Raw genomic sequence first — 15,990 nt, 5'->3', positions numbered from 1 at the left:
TTTCCTCCACCATGAGCCTGAGCTCCTCCTCCGAGAACCTGGGGTGTCTTTGCCGTGCCATGGTGTGGTGTAGGTGATGTGTGGGGTGGTGTGTGGGTTGATAAGTGTTCTGATATGTAGTGGTGTGTAGTGTGAGGTGCGTAGAAGTTATGTGGGTGATGGTGTTGTGGGCCTGTGGATGCTAGTATTCTTGATGGTGGTGTCTCTCTCTGTGCTTCTTTCTCAATTGTGGTCGTAGAGGTTTGTGGGTGATGTGGGTGTGTGTTTTATATTGTATTGGGTGTGTGAGAGTGGTGTGTGTATGTGTATCGGGTGTGTGTATTTTGAATTGTCCTATGTGGTTGTGTTTTGTAAATGTGTGTGCATTTTGAGCGCTGTGGTGTGTACCGCCAATGGAATACCGCTGTTGAAAGACCGCTGCGTGGATTCGTGGGTCATGATAGTGTGGGCGTATTTCTGTTGGCGTGACGGTGGAGGTTTTGTTTTCACCAGTTTATCACTGAACTTTGGTGTGGCGGACTTGTGTGGGTGTCTGAATTTTGGCGGATTCCGTGCTGTGGGTCATAATAGCTGTGGCGGATTTCTGCGGCGGTATTTTGGCGGTCTTCTGCATGGCGGTAAGTGGCTTTTACCACCAATGTTGCAATGACTGCCATAGTGTCATAATGCCCAGGGGGCACCCAGGACTCCTACATCTTCAGCACAGTGGAATACACCAATGCCTGGAAAGAGGGGAGTTTGATGACGGCTATTTATTAGGTAATGTGATGCAGTACGATGGCACATATAATTGTTTATATTAATGCACATTTTAAGCATGCTCACAGTAGCCGGTGGTCCGCCAACGCATTCTCCCAGTACGGCTACAGGGATCGAGTGGCCATACCCCCGGGGCACGAGGGAAAGCCTCGGGCGTGACAGCAGCTGGAAAAAAGCTGCGTTGAGAAACTAGAAAGAAACGATGGACTAGGGAAAGGAGGCGATCAAGAGACGGAGGAAGTAGAAGGAACGGGACAGAGAGAACGAAGAAGCCCAGAGCCGACGAACACGGAACCGAAGTCCAACACGGAAGGAGAACCGCGAGGGACGGGGAAAAACCCCAGGGTGCCTCCCGGCCCTGCCGAAGCAAAGTCGGGAGACCGCGAGACAGCCGGCCGCGTCCCCGGAGGGATGTGGCCCCTACAGGTACGTTCGTACCAAAACTGGGAATTCCTGCCTCAGTGGTTACGGGGAACAGGGGCTAAAAGGGGGATTACCGGGAGGGTAAAAGGAAGGTCCTGTAAGGAAGGAGAAACCCTCTGATCCGGGGACAGCCGCAGTAACCGCCCCCCCTCTTAACCTTACAAAAAGCCCAAAGAGAAAAGAGAGAGAGAGAGAAAGAAAACACCCTCTCGAAAGGAGAGAGAAACCTAGGCACAACATGGGAAGGTGATGCACACGAGTGAATGACAGTTACCTCACCCCAACCACATGTACCTACCCTCACCCCTATTAACCCGCTATAGACTTTACTTACCTCTACACTTACCTATTTTTCGTTCTGTCTTTATTTTGGGAGACACTCTGCTACTTCCACTCGAGACCAGACAGGAATCCCTTCAAATCAGGACCAGACCACAGCGGGACCCCAAACGGAGCCTGAGAAGGAGACAGGGATACTGGGTGAACATAACAGAAAGTTAAACCTGCGGAACAAACAGAGATAAAAGAAAATGCAACCTTGATAACGAATAAATAAATCATTCATCCCCCTCAAACTGCGCCTATCGAATTATTCGAAGAACTCACTACAGTGGCGTCAGAAGTGGGATATTGGAATAGGCGAAAGAATCGATAGAGACCATGGAGGGTACCCCTACAATAGCTGACATGATGCAGCAATTAGCTGAGGGTCAAAGACACCTGCAAATCGTGTGGGAGGAGCAGCAGAAAGAAGCAAAAGTGGAACGAGAAGCCCTACAGAACGCCCTTAAAAGTCAGGCTACAATCATGGCCAACAAGCAGTTGGTACATGAGAATGCACTAAAAAGCCTCACGGATACCATTGCGGCCACTCGAGTACATCCGAACGTACCCAGCTCAGTCTTACAGAGGTATCAGGAAGGCGAAGACCCGGACGCCTTCTTTACCAACTTTGAACGCGTTGCCACTTCCGCCACCTGCCCTCAGGATCGATGGGGACACTACATCGCTCCTTTACTGACGGGGACACTCCAAGCCGCGTACCAAGCGGTAAACCCGGGTGGCACAACACCATATCAGGACATTAAAAAGAGTATCCTGGAGCAGGTGGGCTTTGACACAGAACATTACCGGGTCAGGTTTAGGAACGCCAAGTGGGGACCCTCGGAGAATCCCAGGGCATTATACTTTCGGATTAAAGATTTGGGTCTCAAATGGCTAGGACCCATTGGGACTAATAGGGAAGATATCATTGAGGTTGTCATCTTAGAGCAATATCTAGACGCCCTCCCCACCAATACCAGCAACTGGATCAAGCAACACCCGAACCCTGATACAAACACTACCATTGAGCTGGCTTGTGCCTTCCACCGCTCCCTCGAGTTCAAGACGCCCCTCCCACGTACACCACCTAATCCCATCCGACAGAATCCCGGACAAACCTCGTCCCTAGGGCGAAGATCAGTAGAAGACCTAGGAAAAACTCGAGCGACTGAGAGACCGTACATACAGCAACCTCAATGTTTTAGTTGCGGAGAGTGGGGTCATATCGCCTGGGTTTGTCCCCTAAAAACTGAAAAACATGAACCTATGGAGATAGGGGTTACCAGAGGAAGGGTCTTCTTCACAGGGGGAAAAGAAACCCAGTACAAGAAAGAACTATTAATCAATGGGAGGTTAACTATGGCCCTCATCGACTCAGGCTGCAGTCAGTCCGTAATTAGAGCCAATTTAATAAACAGTCACGCCTTCACTCCGGGACTCACTGTATCCATTTGTTGCATACATGGGGAAACAAGAGAATATCCCCTAATCTGGGCCACCCTTTCATGGGAAGAAAAAGAGACCCCCATACGGAAGGGGGTGGTTGAACGACTGGTTGAAGAAGCCATCATAGGAACAGATTTTAAGGACTTTTCGATACTTTTGGACAGTACAAGGAATAAAGAAGACATGAGTACCTGGTGGAGGAGCGCTCCCTTCTTTAACCTACCAATTCAACCTCTGGTTGTATGATACAAACCCACGAGAAGAGAAAAATGAGAAACAAGGAAATCCTATGAGTAAGGGGATTCGAGCCACGATGGGGTAATTACACGGGTCCATATCCTTACCGGTCTTCCTCCCTTCCGTAGTTGTCGAAGGGAAGATCCGAGTTTGATTAATGCATGGAAAACTGCCAGACCCCGAAGTCCCAACAATACGGGTCCATCTTTTACGATAGATAAAAATCTGTTATATCGAATCACTGGCCCTAACAGGACGGAAAAGAAACAGCTACTAGTACCCGAACCTTATAGGCTGCAGGTACTACACCTGGCCCACAGTCAACCAGGGGGTGGTCACTATGGGAGAGAAAAGACAGAAGAATACCTATTAAGAAGGTTCTACTGGCCTGGGGTCTTCTCTTAGATCAGAAAATTCTGTCAACAGTGCCCTAAATGTCAATTGATCGATCCCGGCCCAAAGAGAAGAGCCCCGTTGCAGCCTCTTCCCATTATTGACGTGCCCTTTCCCAGAATAGGAATGGACATCATAGGTCCTCTTCTTCCTTCATCTAAAGGATACCGTTATATACTAGTACTGGTAGACTATGCCACTAGATATCCCGAGGCCATCCCCATCACCAGTATTAACACCAAGAGTGTTGCTAATGCCATGATAGGATTATTTTCCCGGATAGGATTTCCCCGAGAAAGTTTAACCGACCAAGGTACCCAGTTCATGTCCAATTTAATGGCCTAGGTTTGTCAACTGCTGGGGACTAAACAGTTGAGAACAGCGGTTTATCATCCGCAAACGGATGGGTTGGTCGAGAGATATAACCGCACCCTGAAAACTCGCCTTAAGAAATCAATTTCAGAATCAGGTAAAGATTGGGATAGGAAGCTCCCGTTAGTATTGTACGCCATCAGAACACATGAACAATCCTCTACGGACACAGCCCGTTCGAATTGTTGTTCGGGCGACAACCTAGGACATTATTGGACATGGCAGCAGAGCAGTGGGAGGAGGAAGAATACAGGGAAAAAGCCATTTTGGAATATACCAGCAACTTAAAATTCCGGTTACAAACCGTATGGGAGAACGTTAGGGAACATATGGAGAGGGCCCAGGTTAAACAAAAGCAATATTACGATAGGAACACGCAATTGCAAACCTTTAAAGAAGGGGACAGAGTATTGGTACTTCTCCCCAGTTCAGATAACAAACTGTTGGCAAAACGTCAGGGACCCTATCAGGTGATAGGAGTGGTAACTCCTGTTACCTACAATGTCCAACTCTCGACCAATCCCAAAAGGTCACAGATCATTCAAGTCAATATGCTAAAAAAATGGGAGGAACCTATAGTAGGTCAGATCATGGGATGTTTAGTTAATACGGTTAAGGAGCTAGAAATAGGATGGTGTCCCACTGACCGACTCTCTGAGCTTGAGGAACCCCATAGGAATACAGAAATCACGTCTCAACAGAACAGACAATTAACCCTACTCCTCAAAGGTCATTCCCATGTGTTTTCACCGACTCCGGGTAAAACCACCCTAGTACAACATAAAATTATAACTCAACCTGGGAAGGTAGTTCGGTTGCGGCCCTATTGTATCCCCGAAGCTAGAAAGGTTCTGGTAGAGAAGGAAATAGAGAAGATGTTAGATCTGGGTATTATCGAGCCTTCCCAAAGTCCCTGGTGTTCTCCGGTGGTGTTAGTACCGAAACCGGATGGGTCTATACGCTTTTGTATTGATTTCAGACAAGTCAATGCAGTATCTCAATTTGACACGTATCCCCTTCCAAGGGTAGATGAACTCCTAGAGAAATTAGGGAAGGCTAAATACATGTCTACCCTTGATTTGACTAAAGGCTACTGGCAAATTCCTTTAGCACAGGCAGATAAAGAAAAAACAGCCTTCTCTACCTCCTCAGGCCTATATCATTTTAATGTTCTCCCTTTCGGGTTACATGGGGCGCCCACCACCTTCCAGCGACTCATAGATACCATCTTACGACCTCATACCGGATATGCAGCCGCCTATCTGGATGACATTGTCATTTATAGCGAAACTTGGAGTGACCATTTGTTACATTTAGATAAAATACTTACAGCCCTACAGAAAGCAGGACTCACAGCCAACCCATCCAAAAGCCGGTTGGCGTTTAATGAGATCTCATACCTGGGATATCATATAGGGAGAGGTATCATTAGACCACAAATTAATAAAATAGAGGCCATTTTACGCATAAACACCCCCACTACAAAGAAAGAGATCCGTTCGTTCCTAGGCCTAGTGGGGTACTATCGGAGATTTATACCACACTACTCCACCTTAGCAGCTCCCCTGACAGACCTATTGAAGAAAGGGCAGCCTAAAAACATCTCAAGTCTCAACCCAGCGCAGTCCCATAGTTACCATACCCTACAACGGTGTCTTACTACCCAACCTGTTTTAAAGTGTCCTAAGTTTGATCTCCCGTTTCATCTACAAACGGATGCCTCGGATGTGGGACTGGGGGCTGTACTTTTCCAGAAAGATAAGGACGGCATAAGTCACCCAGTAGTCTTTATCAGTCGAAAACGTTTCCCCCGAGAACAGAAATATTCCATAATTGAACGTGAGTGTCCCGCCATCAAGTGGGCGATCGAGAGCTTACAATACTACCTCCTAGGAAGATCTTTTTTGTTATATACGGACCACGCTCCTCTTACCTGGCTCTCGAGGTATAAAGATACCAACGTTCGAATTCTGAGATGGTTCATGGAGCTTCAACCTTTCTCCTTTCAGGTTTGCCATCTCCCTGGGGATCTTATGGGTCAGGCGGATTATTTGTCCAGGTTCCCGGGCCCTCTGGGTCTCGAACAGCCCCATTCAAGGGAGGGGATGTGTAGCTGGGCGTCCGCCGACGCAGCTCCCAGTATGGCTATAGGGATCGAGTGGCCATACCCTGGGGCACGAGCGAAAGCCTCGGGGGCGTGACAGCAGCCGGGGGAAGCCGCGTTGAGAAACTAGAAAGAAACGACGGAATAGGGAAAGGAGGTGATCAAGAGACGGAGGAACTAGAAGGAACGGGACAGAGAGAACGAAGAAGCCGAGAGCCGACGAACACGGAACCGAAGTCCGACACGGAAGGAGAACCGCGAGGGACGGAGAAAAACCCCAGGGCGCCTCCCGGCCCTGCCGAAACAAAGTCGGGAGCCCGTGAGACAGACAGCCGTGTCCCCGGAGGGACGTGGCCCCTACAGGTACGTTCGTACCAAAACTGGGAATTTCTGCCTCAGTGGTTACGGGGAACAGGGACTAAAAGGGGGATTAAAGGGAGGGTAAAAGGAAGGTCCTGTAAGGAAGGAGAAACCCTCTGATCCGGGGACAGCCGCAGTAACTGCCCCCCCCTCTTAACCTCACAAAAAGCCCAAAGAGAAAAGAGAGAGAGAGAGAAAAAAACCAACCTCTCGAAAGGAGAGAGAAACCTAGGCACAACACGGGAAGGTGATGCACACCGAGTGAATGACAGTTACCTCACCCGAACCACATGTACCTACCCTCACCCCTATTAACCCGCTATAGACTTTACTTACCTCTACACTTACCTATTTTTCATTCTATCTTTATTTTGGGAGACACTCTGCTACTTCCACTCGAGACCAGACAGGAATCCCTTCAAATCAGGACCAGACCACAGCGGGACCCCGAACGGAGCCTGAGAAGGAGAGAGGGATACTGGGTGAACATAACAGAAAGTTAAACCTGTGGAACAAACAGAGATAAAAGAAAACCCAACCTTGACAATGGATAAATAAATCATTCATCCCCCTCAAACTGCGCCTATCGAATTATTCCAATATCTTTCATACTCGGAGATAAAGAACCCGCTACACTCACACTTATACTTTTGATTCCAGGTGACAGTGTGTATGCCTTAAGGCTTGGATAATGACACCATAATTAGCCCCAGCGCACCAAAATGAAACATGTTACAATATTGATTAATCTAAATGTCAGTGCCCATACAAAAGTGGAGGCGCTCAACAATATGCTCCTGAGACAGCCTGAAAAGTGGTGGCAGCATGGGTCTTATTGTATAACATAGCTACCAGGTGAGGACCACCCATCACTGTGAGTTCAGCAGCCTCAAGACCAGACTGCAGCAGTAGCTGGAGATTCATAAGGGACCACATTTCAACAAATTACTTTTCAAGGCAAGGTATATGTGACAGCACACTACATTAAATGATGAAAACAGATTTGATGCAGCAAACTAGAGAAACCTTCATTGACAGACTACTCTTTAAGGTGCTACAATCTTTTCAATTGTAAGACATCCCAATGGTGATAAAGGTAAAAGATATGTTGGTTACATTACCAAAATTAAAACTACAGGGCAACATTTAAACACTATTTTGCCCATGAATGCCTCTTGTGGCTATGTCCCACATGGGTTGAACCTACTTGTTCTCCAGCAGGAGTATGGCTGCTGCGTCGCAGGACATGTGCATCAGTGCCAGAGACACTTGACATGCCCTCACTGTCTTGAGGGACATTAGAAACACCACTTGCTGTTTGTGCATTTTGTAGCACCTCAACTGCAGAGGCGATCTGACCTAAGTCCCTTGCAATGTTCCCACTAAAGTGTTCCATTTCCACCTACAGGGTTACTGTTCACCTGAATGTGGTGGAAGTGACATTGGCAAATCTACCAAAGGAACATGTTAACACTTCCATTCTAGCCATATTGCTCCTGTCTCAACACCTTCAATAGGCATGATCATCCCCCATGTACTGGCATCATTTTTCTGTAGCATTGCTGAGGCTGTCAATTGTTGTGTTCATTTTAGCCAATTGACTGGCAATAGTATCAAATCAGAATGGCTTGCATAGCTGCATGTTCTGCATCTTTTTATTCATTATTTTCATCTGCTGATGCTGCAGATGTTATATTTGGATCATGGATGCCTCGTGTCAGGTTGTCCAGATCCTTCTGAGAGAAAAAATGTTTTCTGCCACCTGCATTCTTTTCGGCACTTTGGCTGGTCATTGCTGTTTACAAGGCTTGTTTTGGAGTACAAAATAAAAAATTGGAAACTGCAGCTGCTCTCCACCTCTACTCCACATCCACCCAGGATGATCTCCATGACATGTACCGTGAAGCAATTCTTGGTTCAGAGTCAATTACCCATGCCCATAATGTATTTTATCTCTATCTGTGATTGAGTTTGGAATTTGTGTCCTCAGTCGTAAATTTGGAAATCGCTATTACTGATTTCTTATTAAATTGTGATGGTACTCAGTAACAACTCACTAATTTAGGGGTGAAATCGTACAAAAATACAGAATTGCGATTTCCTAATAGCGATTCACAGCAATCACTATTTATAAAATAGCTGTTCAAAACATTTGTACATGGGGCTCATTTCTTCTTAAACAGGCTTATGAAAGCAAGTAAGTTTTAATCTATCCTTCAGCCAAAGGTGTTTAGTTTGTAAGCACCAAGAAACATCTGGTAAAGGTGGGCTCTATGATTGAATAACATGACAACATAACGTAACATAACATAACCTGTCATCAATATATAAATGTATATATGTGTGAAATAATACAATCTAATGTGATGTGAGGGTGTGGTTTGCATGGTAATGGTAAATGTTGTTGATTTGATGCGAATGCGTTGCAAGTGTATACTACCTGCTGTGCGTGTTTGGTAAAATTATTCCTGGTGTTGGTGTGCATGATAGTGACCTATATTCAGTACACATGATCTCCTTGTTAGCTGGGGACAATTTGGAATACTCTCTTGTTATGTCTTGTGATTAAGAATGTGTGTTTTTGCGAATCTATGTACTGATGTTTTATGTCTTTCAAATATTAAAAACACAATTATCATTCACTTGATTTTCAAGAGAAAATTAGTAATTTTGTGTTTCTTCTTACCTTGCATTCATTTACAAGGTAATCCATTTATTGCTATATCCTAAGCAATTATGTTTTCACATAGGTGCCTCGGCTACTGTAAGTGTACTTTTAGTAGTTCCCCTATATCACACGCTGACGTAAAAGAGAAGAAAAAATAGTATTTTGGAAAGTTAAAAAAGAATCAGTCAGTCTAAAATCTACTTGGCTTAATAGTGTTTTAAACATATCACAATAAACAGAATGTTCCATAATGTATTTAATTACTACACAGTCTGTTTTTTCAGCTTCCGGGCTTTTGATTAATCTAGATGAAAGCCATACATGTTTTATGCCTTGATTAATACTAAGCAGGTTTTATTTAATTAAAAAGTCAGACTGGTGAGAGACATTTTAATCAAACATTTCGCATTCATATGGCACATCTGTTTTTATACTACAGGTCCCTGCGAATGCAGAACGATTTGCGTTTCTCTGGTGATGGTTTCTTTCTTTTTCATGAGAGGACAAACTTTACATACACTATAGCCAACGCAAAAGCATCAAAGAGAAAACGACACAAACGGCACAAAATGTTTGTAACATTTTCTCTTTTGGAAACGAGGTTATTTCAACTCAAAACCACTATTCATTTGAACTCAAATGAAACTTTTAATTGGTAATACCACGATTGAATAAAACCATGCATTTCGGAATAAGCATTGTCAAAGCCAATAAATCTGGCATTGGCATCCAGATTTGTGTTATTCCTTGTTTTGTCAAAGCTACCAGGCCCTCGTCAATCTAAACAAAAATGCAAACAACGGATAATAGCGAAAATATTGTTTTTGTCTCAAAAAACACACATTGCGATAAGAGTCCCTGACTCTTAAGGCAACTACTTTGTCTGGGGATGTGCTCCATGTGAAATGGCAGTATGCTGTCACTTAGAGTAAAGTTAGCCAATTGATTAAGTGGACTGACCTGAGAGAGCTTAGCTTATATAATCAATATTAACATGAAATGTTTATGAAGTAATGTGTAATAATACTGCATAGAAAATGTATTAATGTATTTTGCTATAATGTACGCTTGAAAAGTGCCCACGGGGAGTGGCCTTCAACATATACTGAGACTAATGAAACTGACTAATAATGTTGAAATGCTATATTATGATATGATAGATAATATTAATAATAGGTATAAGTAAAGGCTTTTGCTAATAAATTATTAGGCCTTAGTTAGCATGAGTCCAGGCCTAGCTGCCTGACTCTCATATTAAGGCCCGTATTTATACTTTTTTTAGCGCCACATTTGCGCCGCTTTTTGGCGCAAAACGGCGCAAACCTACAAAATACAATGGCATTTTGCAAGTTTGCGCCGTTTTTGCGTCAAAAAAAGACGCAAATGCAGCGCAAAAAAAGTATAAATACGGGCCTAAAAGTGTTTTCTAACGTACAGTGTGCTGACTTGCTGAAGGACATGAACTCTTGTTTTCTCCAAACTAGAAGCTGAATGTAACTGTAGTAGATCCGTTCTCATGAAATTCGACTTGCTTGTAGAAACATTTTAGCTGAATGCAACAGTGTAGACCAGTAGCAGGTACAAGGTCGCCTGAACCGGTACAAACAATGGAGCCACTGACTGAAGATGTGCAAAGGACCACAAGACTATGAAATCATACCGGACATTCCACCCGCTGAAGACATCAATCATAAGGACCAATAAAATACGTGAGAACTGTTATGGGTGACAAATTCGATGAGCTAATGTGAAGACAATTGGTTACAGATAGTGGGGTGCAACCCCTTGTCCAACCAAATTTTAGGGGAATGTACAATGAAAAGGGGATAAAAACCCATGATACCAGGCAGTAGACTAGAGAACAGGGGGAACAGGAGAGAGCTAGGGGAGATGCTGATGCGATTTGTAATGAACCAGACACTTTGGGGGTCATTCCAACCCTGGCGGTCGGTGATAAAGCGGCAGCCAACCCGCCAACAGGCAGGCGGTAAAAAAAAATGAATTCTGACCCTGGCGGGAACCGCCAACACAGGCCGCCACTTTAACACTCCGACCGCCACGGCGGGACAAACAAACAGCGCGGCGGTCACCGCCAACAGGCAGGCGGCAGACAACGTACCGCCCACCCTATCACAACTCACCAATCCGCCACCTTTTCCGAGGCGGGAGCACCGCCGATAAAAACACGGCGGAAACAGACTACGAACGGGAAAACGCTCACCTCTATACACTCCACGAGGACGGAGGACAGCATGGAACCCGAATTGAACATCCTACCTGCTCTCGTCTACCTGCTCATCTACCACGAGTACGAACTCCGGCGCAGACGACAACGGTGAGTACCGCACCTACGACACAGGGGAGGGGGGAGGAGGAAGGGTTACGGGCACACACATACGCAATACACCCACCTCCCAACTATCTACACACCAATGCAGAGCACCAAGTCAAAGTGACACCACCCAAACCCCCCGGAATAATGAAAAGATATAAGTAAAGTGAGAAACTAAATTTATGTATAAAATAGGTTCATTGAAGTCATGGTAAAATAGGAAAATGAATATAAAAAAATCAAGTTAAAACATTGCGTAACCGATAAATAGAGGCAATAAGTCCTGCACAGTCACTGAAATTTCAACTGTCCGTGGGCCAAAGTGTATCAACACATGGGCAAAGCCCACACAGGAGACCTGAGTCCGTTGGAGAGAACACTACAGGGGCATCAGATGATAAAACTACAGGCACCTCAGGGGGAAGGGAAGGGGGGGCACCACAGCCACATGAGTCCACGACGCCAGATCCACGAAGGGGCCACCATGCCCGCTGTGCCATCCTGGGGAGTGCAAAGCCACAGTCTCTCAAGTCTCTACAGTGGGTGGCTTGCCCACTGCCATATCCTGGGCAGTGCAAAGCCACAGTCTCTCAAGTCTCTACAGTGGGTGGCTTGCCCACTGTTCAATCCTGGGGAGTGCAAAGCCACAGTCTATCAAGTGGATAACAGTCTCCACAGGCAATGGAGGAGGCAGGGTGGCCCGAGTGCAGCGTGAACAGTAGCTCGACACAGAACCGGCACTGTCATTGGGCCAGCGGTGCTTGAGACGGCGGGGCCCAGCGGAGCGGTGCTTGATAGGAAGGGCCCGGCGGAGCGGTGCTTGACAGGAAGGGCCCAGCGGAGCGGTGCTTGACAGGAAGGGCCCGGCGGAGCGGTGCTTGACAGGAAGGGCCCAGCGGAGCGGTGCTTGACAGGAAGGGCCCGGCGGAGCGGTGCTTGACAGGAAGGGCCCGGCGGAGCGGTGCTTGAGATGAAGGGCCCAGCGGAGCGGTGCTTGACAGGAAGGGCCCGGCGGAGCAGTGCTTGACAGGAAGGGCCCGGCGGAGCGGTGCTTGACAGGAAGGGCCCGGCGGAGCGGTGCTTGAGATGAAGGGCCCAGCGGAGCGGTGCTTGACAGGAAGGGCCCGGCGGAGCGGTGCTTGACAGGAAGGGCCCAGCGGAGCGGTGCTTGACAGGAAGGGCCCGGCGGAGCGGTGCTTGACAGGAAGGGCCCGGCGGAGCGGTGCTTGACAGGAAGGGCCCAGCGGAGCGGTGCTTGACAGGAAGGGCCCGGCGGAGCGGTGCTTGACAGGAAGGGCCCGGCGGAGCGGTGCTTGACAGGAAGGGCCCGGCGGAGCGGTGCTTGACAGGAAGGGCCCGGCGGAGCGGTGCTTGAGATGAAGGGCCCAGCGGAGCGGTGCTTGACAGGAAGGGCCCGGCGGAGCGGTGCTTGACAGGAAGGGCCCAGCGGAGCGGTGCTTGACAGGAAGGGCCCGGCGGAGCGGTGCTTGACAGGAAGGGCCCAGCGGAGCGGTGCTTGACAGGAAGGGCCCGACGGAGCGGTGCTTGACAGGAAGGGCCCGGCGGAGCGGTGCTTGACAGAAAGGGCCCAGCGGAGCGGTGCTTGACAGGAAGGGCCCAGCGGAGCGGTGCTTGACAGGAAGGGCCCGGCGAAGCGGTGCCTGTCTTGGCGGGGCCCTGTTCAGCGGTGCCTTTCTGCACGGCGGGGCCCTGTTCAGCGGTGCCTTTCTGGACGGCGGGGCCCTGTTCAGCGGTGCCTTTCTGGACGGCGGGGCCCTGTTCAGCGGTGCCTTTCTGCACGGCGGGGCCCTGTTCAGCGGTGCCTTTCTGGACGGCGGGCCCTGTTCAGCGGTGATTTCTGCACGGCGGGGCCCTGTTCAGCGGTGCCTTTCTGGACGGCGGGGCCCTGTTCAGCGGTGCCTTTCTGCACGGCGGGGCCCTGTTCAGCGGTGCCTTTCTGGACGGCGGGCCCTGTTCAGCGGTGCCTTTCTGCACGGCGGGGCCCTGTTCAGCGGTGCCTTTCTGGACGGCGGGGCCTTGTTCAGCGGTGCCTTTCTGCACGGCGGGGCCCTGTTCAGCGGTGCCTTTCTGGACGGCGGGGCCCTGTTCAGCGGTGCCTTTCTGCACGGCGGGGCCCTCTTCAGCGGTGCTTGTCCTGTAATTCAAGGGAGTCAGACCTGGCCAGGACTCCCTGCTCAGTCGCCCTCCGACCGTGCAGTTGCTGTACCCTTCGGTGACAGTGTCCTGGGCCCTTGGGTGTCCTCCCTCACACCCGGGATGTGGCTTGTGGGGCCCTCCTGGTCCGCGCTCCTGCTGGCTGACTTCTCCGCCCTGCTGCCCTTGCCCTCTTTCGATGTGGCTCTCTGGGCCTTGCCTCCCCTGGATGTTGTAGCAGGTGAAGTGGCAGAACTTTGGTCCTTGGGGGGCAGCCGTGTCAGTCTTCTCGCGGCGGCCCCTTACTTTACGGGTCCTCTTTCCAGGGGGGTGGCTGGCTGTCCCCTTGCTGCTGACCGATGTATCACTGCTGGCAAAGGGGGGACTCCAAAATCCATGCACTACGGTGACACTTGAAGCCGGGCTGGTGGTGGCTGAGGTGCTCTTGGGACTCTTAGCAGATGGAGGGGGTGGGTCAGGTGAGGGAAAGAGGTCAAGATTTGAGAGGTAAACTTTTTTAGGACCAAGGTAAAGGGTAGGTGTAGTGGTTATGGGAGTGGAGGAAGAGGAGGTGGTTGTAGGAGAGTCAGGTGTGCTGTCCTTGGGTGAAGGTGCATGGGCTGGAGGCTGTCGTGAGGTGGTTGGCTGTTGGGTGGGTGGCTGCCTGCGTTTGTGTGTCTTGGAAGAGGGGGTGACAGACACAGTGGGAGAGGACACAGGGGACGTGTAAATGGCAGTGGGGGTGGTGACTGCACGTGTGCGGACTGTACTGGAGGGTGTGCTGGTGATGGAAGTACTGGCTGTTGGTGGTGTGCATGCAGGTGTGAGTGGAGATGTCACAGGGAGGGAGGAGGGAGACGAGGAGGTGGGGGACACAGAGGTGGTAGTGGCTGTTGGCATGTCTGCATCTGGGTGTTGCTTGGGTGAATGTTTGTGTGATCTGTGGTGCTTATGTCTGGATGAGCTGCCCTTGGGTGTTGAGGTGTGTGCAGGCTGGTCTGACGGTGTGGATGGGATAGGCTGAGGAACAGGAGACAGAGACAGGGTGGAGGCAGTTAGAAGAGGGAGGCTGGAAACAGGGACAATGGCTGCCGTCAGTGCTGAGGCCAGAGAATTGAACGATCGTTGATGGGCAGCCTGACCCGAATGAATGCCCTCCAGGTATGCATTGCTACGATGCACCTCCCTCTCTACCCCCTGGATGGCATTCAAAAGGGTAGACTGCCCAACAATGATGGTCTGTAGGAGGTCAATGACCTCCTCACTGAGGGCAGCAGGGGTAACAGGGGCAGGGCCTGAGGTGCCTGGGGCGAAGGAGATGCCCGCCTTCTTGGGCGAGCTTGCACGGAGCGAAGGCTGAGGGGCTGCTGGGAGGGCGGAGCTGGTGCGCTGGGTGGCGGCTGTACCTGTAGAGGCGGGGGGCACGGATGTTGCCGCCACCGCTAGGGAGCTCCCATCCGAGGACGTGTCGGTGTCGCTGGTGTCACCACGGGTCCCCGTTGTGAAGCTCCCCTTGCCCTCCGTATCACTGGTGGCCTCGGTGTCTGTGCCATGGCCCACCGGGGCCTTGTGAGTTGCAGCTCCCTCGTGCTCCGGTGCCAATTCTCCTCCGCCTGATGATGCTAATGCACACATGCACAAGAAGATAAAGAAAAAGGGTGGGGGGAGAAATAAAAACAGGTTGAGAGCATGCATTGTCAACACCGTTGGCGGAGAGGACAGACACAGGAGCCTCATGCACTAAGCCGCGCAATCGGGGTACACTACTCAGTACTTGTGACTAGGCCAACAGGTCTAGGGACAACAAACGCGCACATGGGTGATGCAGGACCATGGATAGCTGTACTTGTCACCCTACAGAGGTGGGGGGCGGGGGCACAGGGACATGGCTAAAGGAGAGGACTACACTACAGAAAGCGCCCTGGCCTAATGTCACCCACAGCCCTCCTCCCCCACCCAGGCACCTCCACTGCGCGTAAAGATAGCTGAATGTGCTGGTACTCACCCCCTTGTGTCTGCTGTGATGTCCTCACGCGCCCATCCAAATCGGGGTAGGATCCGGGACATCAGGGGGGTCAGGGTACGACTGGCACCCCTCCTAGGTTGGGAGGTCTTCCTGGTCCCGCGGCGGATGTCCTCCCACCTCTTGCGGCAGGGGTGCCCTGTCTGTTGTGGACCCCCAGGGTCTGGACTTCCTTGCCAAATGTCGACTTTCTGATGGGCGCTGACATATTTGACATGTACAGGGTGGAATTGGAAATATCATCATTTTTCCGCATGTTAGATGTGATTGGCTCCCCCTCCCCCACCTTGCCATGTGGCACATGTTCTCATCTGTCGTGCCTTGCACTCGTCATTCTCTCCCCACCCCACCATCTTATATCCACCCCACTCAACACAGGCATAGCCCATTCAACA

Source organism: Pleurodeles waltl, chromosome 10 (genome assembly GCF_031143425.1).
Source record: "Pleurodeles waltl isolate 20211129_DDA chromosome 10, aPleWal1.hap1.20221129, whole genome shotgun sequence".
In the NCBI taxonomy this organism is placed as follows: Eukaryota; Metazoa; Chordata; class Amphibia; order Caudata; family Salamandridae; genus Pleurodeles; species Pleurodeles waltl.
The sequence above is the reverse complement of the archived record's forward strand: the minus strand, read 5'-3'. Positions refer to the sequence as shown.